This window comes from Limulus polyphemus, unplaced genomic scaffold (assembly GCF_000517525.1).
Source record: "Limulus polyphemus unplaced genomic scaffold, Limulus_polyphemus-2.1.2 Scaffold1079, whole genome shotgun sequence".
NCBI classification, from domain to species: Eukaryota; Metazoa; Arthropoda; class Merostomata; order Xiphosura; family Limulidae; genus Limulus; species Limulus polyphemus.
The window spans coordinates 186,034-201,539 of NW_013666689.1; the positions used below are offsets into that span (position 1 = coordinate 186,034).

The 15,506-nt window shown below is 33.0% G+C and overlaps 1 long non-coding RNA gene across 1 annotated transcript; it reads right to left on the reverse strand.

Moving 5' to 3' along the window:
* Positions 1 to 3,171: 3,171 nt before the first annotated feature.
* Positions 3,172 to 14,208, reverse strand: LOC111086417. The gene is made up of 3 exons (XR_002611133.1): positions 13,812 to 14,208; positions 11,188 to 11,311; positions 3,172 to 3,577 (listed from the first exon to the last, which is right to left on the reverse strand). It is a non-coding gene; the product is annotated as an uncharacterized LOC111086417 (long non-coding RNA).
* Positions 14,209 to 15,506: the final 1,298 nt, after the last annotated feature.

Genomic DNA, 15,506 nt, shown 5'->3' on the forward strand with positions numbered 1-15,506 from the left:
TATATATATATATATAAGACGGTCACAACGTGACAGGGACAACAGTGTAGTGAGTAATTGAACTGCAGTCAGAGAGTGTGTAATTGAACTGAGTATTATAGAAGTTGAGCACGTGAGAAGTTCGTTGTTATAGCGCGACTGTTGAAATTAAGTGTATCGCAAAATTATATTCAGAAAGAATAAACCAGTTTTATTTAAGAAAGGACTTGTGTCGCTAAAGTTTCGTCGGAACGAATTTACGGAAAATTAACTAACGAACGGAGATGTAACAATACACTTCTTATAGAACAATACCCATCACAATCAGAAGTTTCTCTCGCATTCATTCTGTTGCTTGACTTATCCATACTCACGTTATGGAAGCCTACATTATATTTAACGATAAAAGTGTTAACAACTCCTAGGGCGATTATCAAATTGAATACAACTGAATCTTCCACTTAGGAAGCACTACCTGATGTTGTAAACTCCCGAGTCTAGGCAGCTGGTAGCTCCTCTCACAAACACTATGCCAGCTGAATTCCCTGTCCTGGGATAAACCAAGGAAGCTCCTGCTGCTGAAACAGCATCATGCCTTCCTGTTTCTTAACCTATACTGTCAACACCACCAGCTAGAGCCAACCCCAACCGATTACAGCCTAGTTCAGACTGTGGGAAAAATCAATAAGCTGTTAGGTCCTATTGGGTTGTGCATCATGTTTTATATTATGTAGTTATTTTGCATACATAATTTTTATCAATTTTTATATCATCATTTTTGAAAACTAAACATTTAGGGGTTTTATGTTTTGGATGTAGTCACAACTTGTATATAAAGTGTGTTACTTTTCTATTTTATTTTATACTGTAACTTGTGAATGTGTTTTGTGTGTATTTGTATATATAGGATCTCTTTCTGTTTGCAAATGTTTAGTAGTTTTATGTATCTGTACCTAGATGCTGTGTATATATGTATATAAGTACTGAGAAGGTTTACCTTTTATTTTTTTGTATTCTATAGTGTTTTCTTATGTATATATTCAAATTGTCACTAAATTTCTTTTATGATTTAAACTTTTGACCTTGTTTTAATTTTTTTGTTTTCTTTGTTAGTGGGTTTTGTGTTGTGTTTTGTCTGGAGCAAGGAATAAGGTATTACTGGAACACAGAGGTTCAGTGGTTTTTGACTTTATGTACATTTCATTGTAATTTAAAATTTAAGGTTAGGGACAGCCTAAAAACAATGCAAGTTAGGGTGTGGTACCTGGATGTATCATATTTTCTTACTGGTGTCAGTAAGATTAACAGTCTGGTGAACCTTTCACTACAAAATGTCTTGTATAACTTGGAACCTGCAAATCTGATGTTAAGATCTTTATTAATTTCCGTTCATCACATCACACGCCAAAATATTATGTAGGTTGTGCTCAGAAGATGGAGAGGTTAGTGGATTTTCATTAGATTCAACATATGCAAACATGTCTTGTACTTTCTTCTCAGTAGCCTCAACTTCTGTTTTCCCATACTCAAGATGAGCCTGAAGCTTACAAGTACTGCTACTCACTCCACTGATTTCTTGGACCTGGCTACTAACAGCCAGCATGCTGTGGTAAATTAATTTCTATTCTGCTTTGAAAAATTCCAATAATTCCCAAGCTGCTCTTCTGTGAGTGGATGATTGTCTACTACAGACTCATACCAGTTCCAATAGCATTGAACAGACTAAGTGTGCATTTCACAACAAATTTTCCTGCAAGAAAGCTGCTATATATAAATCATGTGCAGTCTCTGGCAGCTTTCTCACATTTTACACATATAATGAGCCCCATCAGAGATAGTCAGTTTGATAAAAGTTGATAAGACTGGTAACAAAACCTGAACAGTACTGACTTATAGGATCCAGTTTCCATCTCTGTCAGATCGTATCAAGTCATTCAACAAAAAGACACCATCTGAATAAATTCATCTCAGAATACAAATTTCTCACTGACCTGTCTGCATGCAGTAACAAATAGTTCAAAATCATCGAGCATGCCACCAGATATAGCATATACTGAGATTTAACCATTAACATTTTTAGTTATATGGATATATCATTACTTTTCAAAAACACTAGATTCAAGACATAATCAACAACCATATATTCTGATTATAACCAAAGTATGACATGAATTATGCAAATAATTAGTATTTTCTTATCGACATCTTTCCTATGATAACACATTGCCATAATTTGATTGACATTTCATTACTGTATTAAGGTGTTAAGATGACTTGATACCAGGCATTAATAAAATTGCAATTTTCTCATTTATTGCTGGGGTCCAAAAAGGCTACCCTCAATTTTATTTTATGTCTACATGATTTTCCTACAGAATCTCCCTCAGCCACTGGCCAATAATGGAACCTTAACATGAAGAAAAATGCAAAATTATGCTATTACCATCACCTACAAGACAAATGAAATTCAGCAAACTGTTCCTGAATAATCCTACTGTCTAAACTTCTCAGGAATAGTCAGAAAAAATTTTCTTTACACAATTTTATGTTCAGAATGATCTTGATGCAGCTACTTCCCAATTCTTATTCTCATTTACCAGCTTTTTCATTCACATATTATGAATTCTCTTTTATGATTTTACTGGATCATTCACACACAATTTCCAAACTATTTTTTTTACTAATACAGAGGAAAACAAAATTTTACCACTGTGGCTACTAATTGACCATTTATTTCTGTACTTTGGAGCTTTTAAAAAAACCTTTACACAGAGTGGTACTTCTAGACTATAAAATGCCTGAAGATATTTCAAGTGAACAGAAATTAACTTAAAAAATTGACTAGAAATCAAGTCCAAGATAATCATATGCAGTCACTGGTGAACTCAATAATAAAACAACATAGTTCAGATGAAAAACAAAAAATTATAAATACTAGCTCAAGAAAAGTATGTTCGATCATTTCAAACAGTGGGTCAGAATAGCTCTTGTAAACTGTACTGCTTCTGCTATTTCATATTTTAGTCATTAATGAAAATGCAAGGTAAGAATTGTGTCAGCAAATTTGTCAAGATAATAGGTTCCAAGAAATTCTAAAGAAATTAGTCTATGACAAAGTAACCATTGTCACAAAATGAAGTTAAAAAGAAATAATTATTTATCAATTTGTATGATACATATCATAGAGAATAAAACATTTATTTTATTCCAGATACTCAAAAAATATCTGAAAGCTCAAAAGTTATTTTCATGAAAATCTGAACAACTTTCACATTGAACTCTATGAAAACTTGCAAAATACATACACAACTTGTAAAATATCACATTAGGAAAACACATACCATATTTGGCACTAACATAACTCTCCATTTTTTTCTTTTATCACACACACACACACACTACATAATGTAAGCACCTTCATAATTAAAGCAAAATGTTGAATTTTATTTATACTATCTACAATTTAGTACTCTAGACCTTATTTGTATTTTTCAATGTAGCAACATGGATCTTCTGACACATGAAGACTGCAATGATGTTTCTCCACATTAAACTGAAAAACAGCTAAGTCTTTGATATCTTGATTTGAGAAATTGTCCTGTCACATACAAATTATTTTGGTCCTTAATCATTTACATTTCTTCAGAGTCCATGTAAATCATGAAAAATTAAGTTAATCATAATTTACAAGATATTCAAATTAATTTACAATAACAATGCAACTATTAGTTAAAATACCACTACTTATTTTCAATTTAATGGAAATAAGAGACTCTACATTACTAAACATATAAATAAGTCATGGCATAGGATGTGTGAATGATAATTGACACAAATATATCTCACAAAATAAATTTAAAATATTGAAAAAATATTTAAAAGATGAAAGACAAGAACATGACAAAATAGAAAAAAATACTAGTAGGTAAATTATGGCATATAAGACAATCTGATCCAATCAATAGCAACTTTAATATATTATAACACATCAAGACTTGTTTGACACAAATCCTACTCTGTGGGGCTACTACTTTTTTTCTTCACCCATTATGGCTTCTAATGTTATGAAAGTATTTATAGTTTTGTCCTGAAATAAATAATATACCCTTGTTCAGGAAAGTTAGATAAAATGAAATCTTTAAGCAACAGTTTAAGATTTCTTTCAAAAGAAGTTATGTATTGTCTAACTTTAAGTAGTATATTTTTTCAACAGGGATTGAGCATTTTTCAAGTGCTTGAGTTACAAATTGACAACAAATTAATACAAAGTGAAAGAAATTTATCAAAATTTGTTGCATAAATTGATAAAATTATCTTCCCTTGCAATCTTAAACTTGATAAACAGAATTAGACCCGGCATGGCCAGGCAGTTAGGGAGCTCAACTCGCAATTTGCAGGTCACGGGTTTGATTCCCCATCCCACCAAACATGCTTGCCCTTTCAGCTGTGGGGGCATTATAATGTGATGGTCAATCCCACTATTCATTGGTAAAAAAGTAGCCCAAGAGTTGGCAGTGGGTGGTTATGACTAGCTGCCTTCTCTCTAGTCTTACACTGCTAAATTAGGGATGGCCAGTGCAGATAGCCTTTGTGTAGCTTTGCATGAAATTCAAAACAAATAAACAGAATTAAAGTTTCAGGTACATAAAAGAAGAGCTTCCACCAAAAATTTTGGAAAAATTTCATAATAACAAAAAAGCACATATGATAATTCCAATAATAAACTTTGATAGATATACAATTCCACTTTCTTGAAAAAAAATCTAAGCAACTCCACAGACAAGTAATTACACAAACCTGAGATCAAGTTATTTATAATAAAGGGTTGTTCAGACAGTTGAAAACACAATTTAAAAAGTAAAAATAACAACAAACTAGTTTTTAAAATTAACATGTAATGCTATATTGCTATGAGTTCAAAGCAACATTCATTTTGTGTTTTCATATGAAAGAAGAAATATCCAAATTGGAGTTTTCTGCATCAACAACCAGACAAATTTTAATGATGCTTTGTATTACAATATTTATAAGGTACTAAACATTTTCATACTTATGTGTTCCTGGAACAAGCTGTTTAAGCACTTAAACACATGTGTTGAAAAACACTAAGTTTTAAACATTTACCCTTGTGTATGTTGCAAAAACAATGCATTAAAAAATTTACATGCCCATTTATATAAATGTATATCCTAAGAACTTGTAGGTATGAACAGTACTTATGTAACTGTACATACATCACATCAAACTGCATCCATGAACAATGTACAAAGTAACCATCTCTGAGATAAGTACTTATATAACTATATCTAAAGTATATGCGTCTATGAACAGTATTTACCTAACAATGTACAAAGTAACCATCTCTGAGATAAGTACTTATATAACTATATCTAAAGTAAATGCATCTATGAACAGTATTTACCTAACAATGTACAAAGGAGCCATCTCTGAGATAAGTACTTATATAACTATATCTCAAGGAACTGCATCCATGAACAGTATTTACCTAACAATGTACAAAGGAACCATCTCTGTGAATAGTACTTACATAATGTTAGGACACAGAACATTGTAGATATGAATCACAATAGATTTTTATCACAAAAAGTTATCAGCTTTGCTCAAATATAATCTGTTTCTTCAAAAAGTTGAGCCAATTACTAATAATTTAAAGACAAAATATATGTGATAATCAAAGATAGCTTTATAAAGTATTTCTTAAACTTCAGGTTGTCAGAATATGAGTATTGGTTTAACATTTTTTCTACAACAATTTTTATGGTGTGAATGCTTTTTATAAGTTAGCAAAGCATGATTATAACTAATTATACTTGTCATAAGACATTAGTTCTAGGTCTATTACATTTTCAAGCACTACATTCTTTATTCAGTCTCTTAGTGGTTTTCAAGATGAAGAAGAAGAATGTATAATATTATTTCAACCACACATTGTCTGCCACATCCATTGCTGATGGTGCTTTTTATTCAATACAGAATCTATCAGTCTGGCTGAGACATAACAAATACAGCATTGGTCAGAACACTATTTATACAGGCCACTTGTTATAACAACAACTGTTATGGTGTGAAAGCTTAATTAAGCTGGTGAAGCATGATTATAATTAATTATACCTGTTAAGATATTAGTATATGACAATTATAAAATGTTGTATCACAAACTGAAATTCTGATAAACATTACTTTCTATTTCTTATTCAGAAATCTGTAGATGGGGAAAAAAGGTGAGTACAAATAGTACACAAAGTTAATGTCAAACCCTTTCTTTTTAATGACTATTAGTATAGGTAAAGTTATTGAACAGTTGTGACTACAACAATAAGGCATACTAACCTAACACTATCTTGTCATTGATACGTAATACAAGTACATTAGAAGCTTGGTAAACGGTACCCTTAACGGTTTCTGCTGCATAGAGAGAACTATAAAGTGACTTTGTAGACCACAATGCAATGACAATATTCACCATTACAATGGAAAGATATTAGAAGAGCAGGAAGTTTACTGAGTGATATTATAGGTACTTTCACTTGCTCTAGCTACAAGTGACTGAGACACAGTTCTAGAAGCCAAGCATTTCTGGGTCTCAATGATGGTCACTGTACTGTCTTTCATAGTTGCTATCATAAGAGTTCTTACTAGGTTCTTACTTGGAGGATCTTAATTTCACTTTCCACAAACTTCACTGACTTACAGGCAATTGGAGAAAGCTAATTGCTAGAAACAGTGGACTTCAAAGTTCGGTCTGTTTCATCCAGTGAGAAATTTTGAGCAAACTGGAAAAGCTTTATTCAAACACTGTCCACTACATCCAGAAGGTTCCTGGCATCCATAACCAGAATGTGGGCAGCTGACAACATGCCTTTTCTGTACTCGGTGTCTAATGTGGTTATACTCTATCTTTGAGCATGTTTCATAGCTTGCATAAGGCCTCCCATATCTTTACTAAGAATTTTGTGAGCCATTTCACTGTAGAATAAAATAATTAGTGACGAGCATGAATGGATTAATGAGATTCCCACTGTCCCTATCTACTATCTAGCGAAACCACAGTCAAGGGAACGGGCTTGGAAAAACCACATTTATCCCTTCATTCAATTTTATCTTTCAAATCATTAATTATATGAGTTAATTTTAAATGAGGAGTAAATGTTACTTGGCAATTCATATTCTGCCTAAACACATTACCTATTTTTAATGACCATAGTGTAACATAGGGCAAACATATTCTTTCTCTACTTTCCATTTTAGTTATCTGCAATTTAGTATATCCAGAAATTTGAAGTTTGTTACAATATTTACTGTACATTATATCTATGATTTGAGGTTGATACCCTCTATTAATCTTGAAGATGGTGGAAATATTTCTACTGTAACATGTAGAGTTTTTAAAGTTTCTTTTAAGTTGTATATTTTAAACTTTACAAATAAATTATTGTGCAAGTAAAAAAACATTGATGTCTTGTTTTATTAATTTTATTTAAAATCTTTTGCATAAGAACTGTCTGTTTTACGTATAGAGTTACATAATTTTTTCAACTGTTTCGTAATATGGGAGCACTGTATTCCAAGATATGGTAAGCAGATATATAAAGGAAGTTTGGGTATAGTGGGTATTTTAGGTGGCTTGATAAACATATTAGTTAAGAATGATTAAGTTATTTTCTCCAAGAAATGCTTAGAGTAGCCATTTAAAAAAAAAGATGCTTTGTATGGAAGACATTTCCTTGTGAAGGGCTAGATAGGAAGAGGTAAAGTTGTAGGCCCTATTTAATAGGCAGAGAATGAAATTATGTTTGAAAGGAAAAAGGTATAAAACTGTCAAACTGAGTTAAAAGGCCAGTAAATGTGTTTTATGATAAACAGAAGTTGTAAAGCTGTTAGTATCATGACTAACCAGATCGTCTAGAAAAGAACTAGTTACTCATCTCAATTTCATGAGTGTATAGAGGGATTTTGTGAATTAAGATAGTCAAGAAAGCACTGAATATGATCTGTATGGTGGAAAATAAGGAAAGTATCATCAACATATCTTCTGTAGAGAACAGGCTTGAAGCTTAAAAGACAGCTGTCAATCCAGTTCTATTTGTGGTGACAGATTAAAATCTTAACAAGCATAGGAGCCAGGATGAAGCCCATAGCAAAGCCATCTATCTGCTTGTATAGAGTATTGTTAAACAGGAGCAGAGAGTATTTAATTGAGAGTTCAAGCATAGATTTAAAATCACAATTAGAAAGTCCATCAACAAGAATGCTTAGTCAGTGTTGTAAGTTTGTTCCTAGTAAAAGGTTTTAAGGTGAGTACAAGGAGGTTAGCTAAATTATAATTGTAAGTGCATAAGGTGGAGAGTTGAAGAGGGGGTATGTGTCTGGTTTGTGAACTTTCAATAGGCTGTATAATACCACAAGTTGGGATCCTGTAGGATATAAATTGTTGTGAACACAATCAGAAATACTATTTCTCTTGCTTAGGTTTCTAAGAAATCTCTGAGTTTTTCCTTCAAGTGGTAAAGTATGGGATAATGGTTCTTTATATTTAATTTGAACTTATTGTGATTGTTATTAACATCAAGTACTTTCTTAACATAGTCAGATTTGTTGAAGATAACAACTCCATTTCCTTAATCGGGTGATGATTATATTTTTGTTGCAGGAGAGTTCTTTAGCAGTGTAATATATAAGTAAACAATTTGAATATAAAAAGTATAACAAAAGAAAATAAAAAGTATGTAGCACAAATGAAATAGTTAAATTAAAATATATTTAAATCAATATCATCATCAATCGACCAGACAATGGACATGGAGTTGTTATCCACATCAGAGCTGACTATGACAAGGGATTGAACAAAAGTCATATTTGAAGACAGAGCACTGGAAAAGAAGGATGACTGAAGTTGTTTGAGGAGGGGTAGAGGAATAGGAGGTGTCAGTAGGAGCAGCCACAGAAGTAGAAACCATGGCTGCACTGTCCAAAGTGGCGTCAACAAGAGGATGCAACACAGAGTGACTTGTATGACTGTAAGGACATGAGGAAGAAGTCAACTTATTTTTGAAGGAGCAGGTGAAGGAGCTAGAAGCAGTCAATCATCCAGATTGCAGGTGGGAGTATCAAGGCTAGACAAAACCCCAATGGATAAAACAAAGAAAATGCTGGGGTGCTGGGGAGATGGGAATGTGGAACTAAGCTTGTGAAACATCTACCTACATCATCCAGAAATCAGAACTGAAAGCCCATTGAAGAGATAGGTATGACTCCATGGTGAATCAAGGAAGAAAGATCAATGATGGGGCACCAGTCCTCGGTCTTCTTGGGGACAATGAACAAATGGGAATAGAAACCTGGCTGAGAAGGATCCACTTGTTCCATAGTGCCCTTGTGAATAACATCTGGAACTTTCTTGGAAAGATGCTAGCTGAAAGATTCCGAAGATGAAGAAAGGATATGGAAAAACAATGGTTAACCTCTGAGACCAATGTAGTAGGAACCAGTAAAGGAAAGAAAGAAGGGGACAAGACATGGGAACAGGTTCAGGATAAGGTTGAGACACATGGGAGGCCATTGAGTAAAGGTAGGTGTGCAAACAAGCAGGCTTGACTTTGGACTCCAATAAGTAAGGTCCTATCCCCCAAAAAAATCCCAACCACAGAGGAGCAATGTTTGGAGGGAAAGGGTGGAAGAAAAAATCGTGCTATAGTGCAAAAATCAGGGCACGAGTCTCCACTGAAAACCCCACAGGGGAACAATGAAGAACTTCATACAGAAGGTGAATTGAGGAAAGTGAACAAAGGAGGGAGGATAAAGAGAGGTAGATATGGGAAAATTGAGGTTGGGAAAACATGACTGAAGCATTAGGATCCAAAACCCACAGTGGCAGAAGAGAATCTAACTGCTGGGGATAAAGAAGAAAAGGATATGCAAACCTATGGCAAGCCAAAGCTTCCATATTACATGAGGGTCAAGGAATACTGACTCCAGAACATAATTGGTCTACAAGCCTATTGGCATGAATATCAATATTGTCCCAATGGTGTCTCACTTAAAAGGGAATTGAAGAAGTTAAAGGAAATTGGAGAAAAAGACAAAACATAACATACCAAGTTGATCAACTGAAGCTAAACATGACTGTGTGGCTGGGATAAGGAAACAGGCTGTTAAAATCATTGTCCTCATGTTCAGGTATGCCTCAACAAGGCATGACAGGATAATCCTCAGGCAAATCTGAAGCCTGCATGAAGGTAACCAACTACTGGCAAACCAAGTCCGTAACATTGTCTGCCAATAATTGCAGACTTGAAGCCACTGTAGATGAAATAAGTTTAACTACAGTAGGAACAGCAGTAGTAGTAGTAGTAGTTGTAATGTGAAACTCAGAATTTATGGGAACTATGAGTGGAAGTAGAAAAAATACACACAGAGAATTCCAAAGAAACACGTATGAAAATAAAAGACACATAATGCTAATGTGTACAAACTAAAATTGTTGAACTGAAGTGTAGTAAACATAAAGAAGAAAAACTAAGTTCTCATAAAAAACAACAACATGTAACTGACTGAAAATACCATGAGGTAAAGTGCAAGTGAAAAACACATGTTAACACCACAGGTGCCATTCAAAAAGTGAAGTTTAGCTAAGCTGCATAGAGGAAGACAGGTGTGCTAGGAGTTGTGTCCCACTCCTACTGGTGGAGGGCTGTCACATACTCATTTGCATGCTATCATGCAGCTGCCTCATATGAAAACATGCAAAGTTAGGTGGGAGTATCAAGGCTAGTGGCAAGCAAAGGTTTGCACAAATAAAGGACATTACAAGATGAGAAAAGCAATTATGGGAGAGGAGGTAAGATATCATATTGGAATAAGTTTTTAAATTTTGTGTGAACACAAATAAATTCTTTTTCTTTTTCTGGCTCATTAATATCACAAAGGGAATGCATGAAACTGAGTACAACTTTATATTATTTACAAATGACCAAATAATTTGACTTCTATAAAAGCCATCAGAAAAAGAATGTAATGTATACTGATACATCAAGTTCTAAAAAAAAAAAAATAAAGAAAGAAAGAAAGGCATAGCCATTACAAAAAAAATCAACCATGAGGGAAAAAAAAAGATAACTAATAACATTACTGGTTAAAACAAAATATACTTAACATAGTGACTTCTTAAGATTGTTATTGACTGTTTACCTTGTTGGGGGACTTTTTCTGATTGGAACATTTTGATTTTGGTGATGCCAGTATTCTAACCCTACTATCCAAATCTAACCCTACTACAGGATGACCTTTATTTGAACTGTACTAGGGGTTGCTGCTGCAAGACAGAATTATTTAATTAATATATTAATACTAGAATAAAATTCTTAAGTGCACTCATACTTACACAAGGAAAAAAACTTCAAGTACAAAATTAATCCTGATACATATTCAAGCCTCTTGTGAAATTCTTTAAATAAATAATAACAAAGAAATTTTCTTTAAATTTGCTGTTAAAGGAAACATTTGCTAGAAAGAAAACTCCTGCTAAATACGTAAAAAAAATTATTGTCACCAATACAGATTTCAGCAACTTAATGAACAAAGTTATCTGAGCTTCTAAACAATAATTTAAACTAAGATATCAATCTTTTAGTGACCAAAAAGGTGAATCATACTGTACTCTCTCTCTCTCTCTCTAATCTAATTATGATTTGAATGAAGAGTGAACATTTATGTTGATGTTGCAGTAGGAAATAACTTGGGGATTTGTCTTTTGAAAGTGTGTAATTGAAAATCATTCAACCAGTTGTAGCACAAAAGACAGCTTCTCAATATTAACTTTAAAACCCCTTTTTTAATTAGAATCAAAGTAATTAAAAATATTATAAGATTCTAATAGAAAATGGCTGACCCTGAGGGTTAGTATTTTACTTGACACAGTACAGCCTTTGCAAGAGCTTAATAATGTACTTAATAATTTTCATGACTCACCTAGGTATGAACTAAGTGGCTTTCTTCTACTACAAACCAGCAAAAATCTTTCTCTGATTCATTAGGCTACTTTTGTGTTTTCATTATACAAAACTCTAGCTCAATCTCATTCACAGTTGGCTCCTCATCATTATTTTGATTCTAAGTTTAAAGTGAAACAAGCAGTATTTCCATCTGACATCTTAAGGATGCATAATACCTACAAATGTCAAACAGACACATAAGTGTGTTGTTGAACAGCCCAACACATTTATTTAATAGAATAAATTATCCTTATTTCATGATTCAAACAAGAAAATTAATTCATGTTACATAACATCTCAGAGCTTTTTTTTTGTTTTAAGTAAACCAACCCAAATTCATGACTGACACTGGAATTTTAATATGTTTTGCATAACATCTTACTTATTTTCTCTAAATAAACTTTTATACATTACAAATCATTATTAATGTATTAAGACCCACACACAACACAACTGCATTAGTTGCAATGATTTTTCTAACAGCTTTCTACAGGTATTTCTTTTATGGAATTTCAATACGTAATTTATCTGGAAGATGATTAAATAATTACAACTGATAGTATGTACAATTTCTCATTTATACCTTTAGAATGTCAGTATGTGATCCCAAGATGACAAGACATTTTTGTTTATCTTGGAAGGTGTGTATATAACTAAAATCTGAGCATCAATGTAAAGAAATTGGTGATGTAAGTAAAGGACTTTATATACACATTTTCAAGTAGTTTTAATTGACAATGAAAGTTAATTTCAAAGTTACTAAGTAGCTATTTCACTATTAAAACATTCTACATTAGCCAAAGTGCAACAATCCAGGTGAATGAGAACATAACTGAGCCCTTAATCTAAGCATGCAAAAACAACATAAACAATAGTAATAATAAAGCTCACAAAAAAATGCAGTCATCCATTAGTGTCAAAAGAAAAAAAATTAATTTAGAACAAATAAATATACATGGTTTTATGAGCCACAAACAATACTAACTGATAAATTTAATGTATCTGATTAATGAGCTATACAATTAATTGATTAAACAATTCCACTAATCATCCAGCTCTAATCTTATGCATATTTCTTTACAGTTATTTCTCTTGACAAACAAAGTTATGCTGAATTTATGCATTTAACTTTCCACAATATTACGCTACAAATTAGTGTTACGATAGCAGAAGTCACGTGATGCTGCTGGCACATTGGTGCTGGTGGCGTGTGCAAGGAGTTTCTCAAATTATCATGAATTTCCTAGTGCATTCAAGACTCTTCTTTAGTATATAAGCCTGGCAGAGAAAGCCTGCAAAAAGGGTTGAATGAAGAGAATTCTGGATAATTTACGATTCTATTTTGAGCTAGTGTGTGTTTTGTTATCAAGATTGTGAATCGATGTAATTTATAGCGTGTATTATAAATTTTGTTAAGTTTAAATTGACGAGAAACGTATTGACTGTGGAATTACTGTGTACTAAAAGTTTGTATGGAGGAAGAATAAACTGGTTTAACCTAAAAAGGACTTACATCGCTGAAGTTCCTCAGAAAGAAATTCTATTGGAAATTATCAAACAAGCAAATACGTAGCATTAGTCTCTGTTGAGATGTGCTATTTAACAAGTAGAGAGAACAGTCATAAATAGAATAAATGTGAATTTTAATGTTACCTATGTTGTTATTTTTCTTAAGTTTTATAAAATTGCACATCTTTTAATATCATCTAAAAAGTGCAAGATGATAAAATTGCATAAGAAGATAAAGTTCAGAGAGAAATCTGGAAAACTACTAGATTATGACAGCAGTTAAAAAAGTTCAGAACACACACACATACTTACTTCATTAAAGCCACCTTCGCCTGAAATTATCAGGCTGATAGCCAATCTTGTTTCAAGAGCTACTACTATGGCAACATAGGATTATCTCCCATTGGTCACTGGTATTCAATTGGAGAAACAAATTTGAGGTATATTCCACTTCCACTGACCTCAATATCTGTAGCATACCCACATTTAACTGTATGGCATGTTTCACTACTTATAAATATCTTTAAAGTAGATTTTTCAGGAGTCGTAGATCTATCTGGATTATGTATAGGGTTGCGAGCCCCCAACAAATATGGTATCCATTGTTCCCACCACTCTGCCTTTCCATTCTGAAACAAAATATTTTATTACAGCAATTCCACAATGATATTTCTTCTAAAGTACAAAAACATCTAATGGATGACTAAGAATGATAACTGGAATACACATATGCATTATCTTGATGTAATTAATGTGTAAAGTGACCAGCTTTTCTGGAGTCCAAAGCAAGACATCTAACTGATGAATAAAAAATTGGTTGCATTTAAAAAATTAAAACTTATTATTATACCTTTCATTAGGTTTTATTTTATTCAACAAATCAGGAGTGCATTTTGGAAACATCCAATAGAATAGGACATTCATGAAAAATTCGTACCATTTAATCATTACAATTCTGATTTAATGATATTTTCTTAAACAACCTAAGATTTGTTTGGCAGGATCCCCGTCCCACCAAACATGCTCGCCCTTTCAGCCGTGGGGGTGTTATAATGTGACGGCCAATCCCACTATTCGTTTGTAAAAGAGTAGCCCAGAGTTGGCGGTGGGTGGTGATGACTAGCTGCCTTCCCTCTAGTCTTACACTGCTAAATTAGGGACGAACTAGCGCAGATAGCCCTCGTGTAGCTTTTTGAATTTCGCGCAAACAAACAAACAAACAAACCTAAGCAGTTTTAAGTGCATTTGTTATTGGGGATTTTGTATAAACACACCTGAAAAACTTTGTAAGGATTTCATATAAACACACCTGAAAACTTTGCAAGGATTTCATATAAACACACCGAAAAAATTCTACATGTACTTCATATTAACACAATAAACATATCGGAAAACTCTACAAGGTTTTCATGACAACACACAGAAAAAACTTTGTAAGGATTTTATCCAAATACATCGGAAAAAGTCTGCCTCATGATCTCACAGTAAACTTCGAGAGTGATTGAACCTACAAGCTAAATCTATGTCTGTTTCTTAAACGATAATTAAAGCAAAATTGAACTTGCTTTTTGTGTGCAAAATTGTATAACATTTTGTTAACAGCTTTAAGCTAAATTGACTAACAACTATTTAATGAACTTATGTGAACTTATGAATGTGCTCTTCTAGAAAAGAAAGTTTTGATAATTACTGTGTGTGGCCCTTCTCTGGCTTAGCGGTAAACTTGAGGGCTTAGAACGCTAAAAAGCAGGGTTTGATCCTAATGATGAGCACAGTGCAGATTGCACATTGTGCATCTTTACTCTTAACCAACCAACCAACAAACTAAAGACGAGTATATACAATCGTTTTTTTTTAGCTTGTTGCTCTCAATATTCCACGCAATACTGTTTGTTAGGTTTGGCATTTTTTAGAGTACAACATCTGTCAAATGTATTTCCAGAAATAGCTTGACTTTCTCTTATTTGTTGTTTACTAAGTAAAAAGAGAGCAGTAACTGACCCAGAA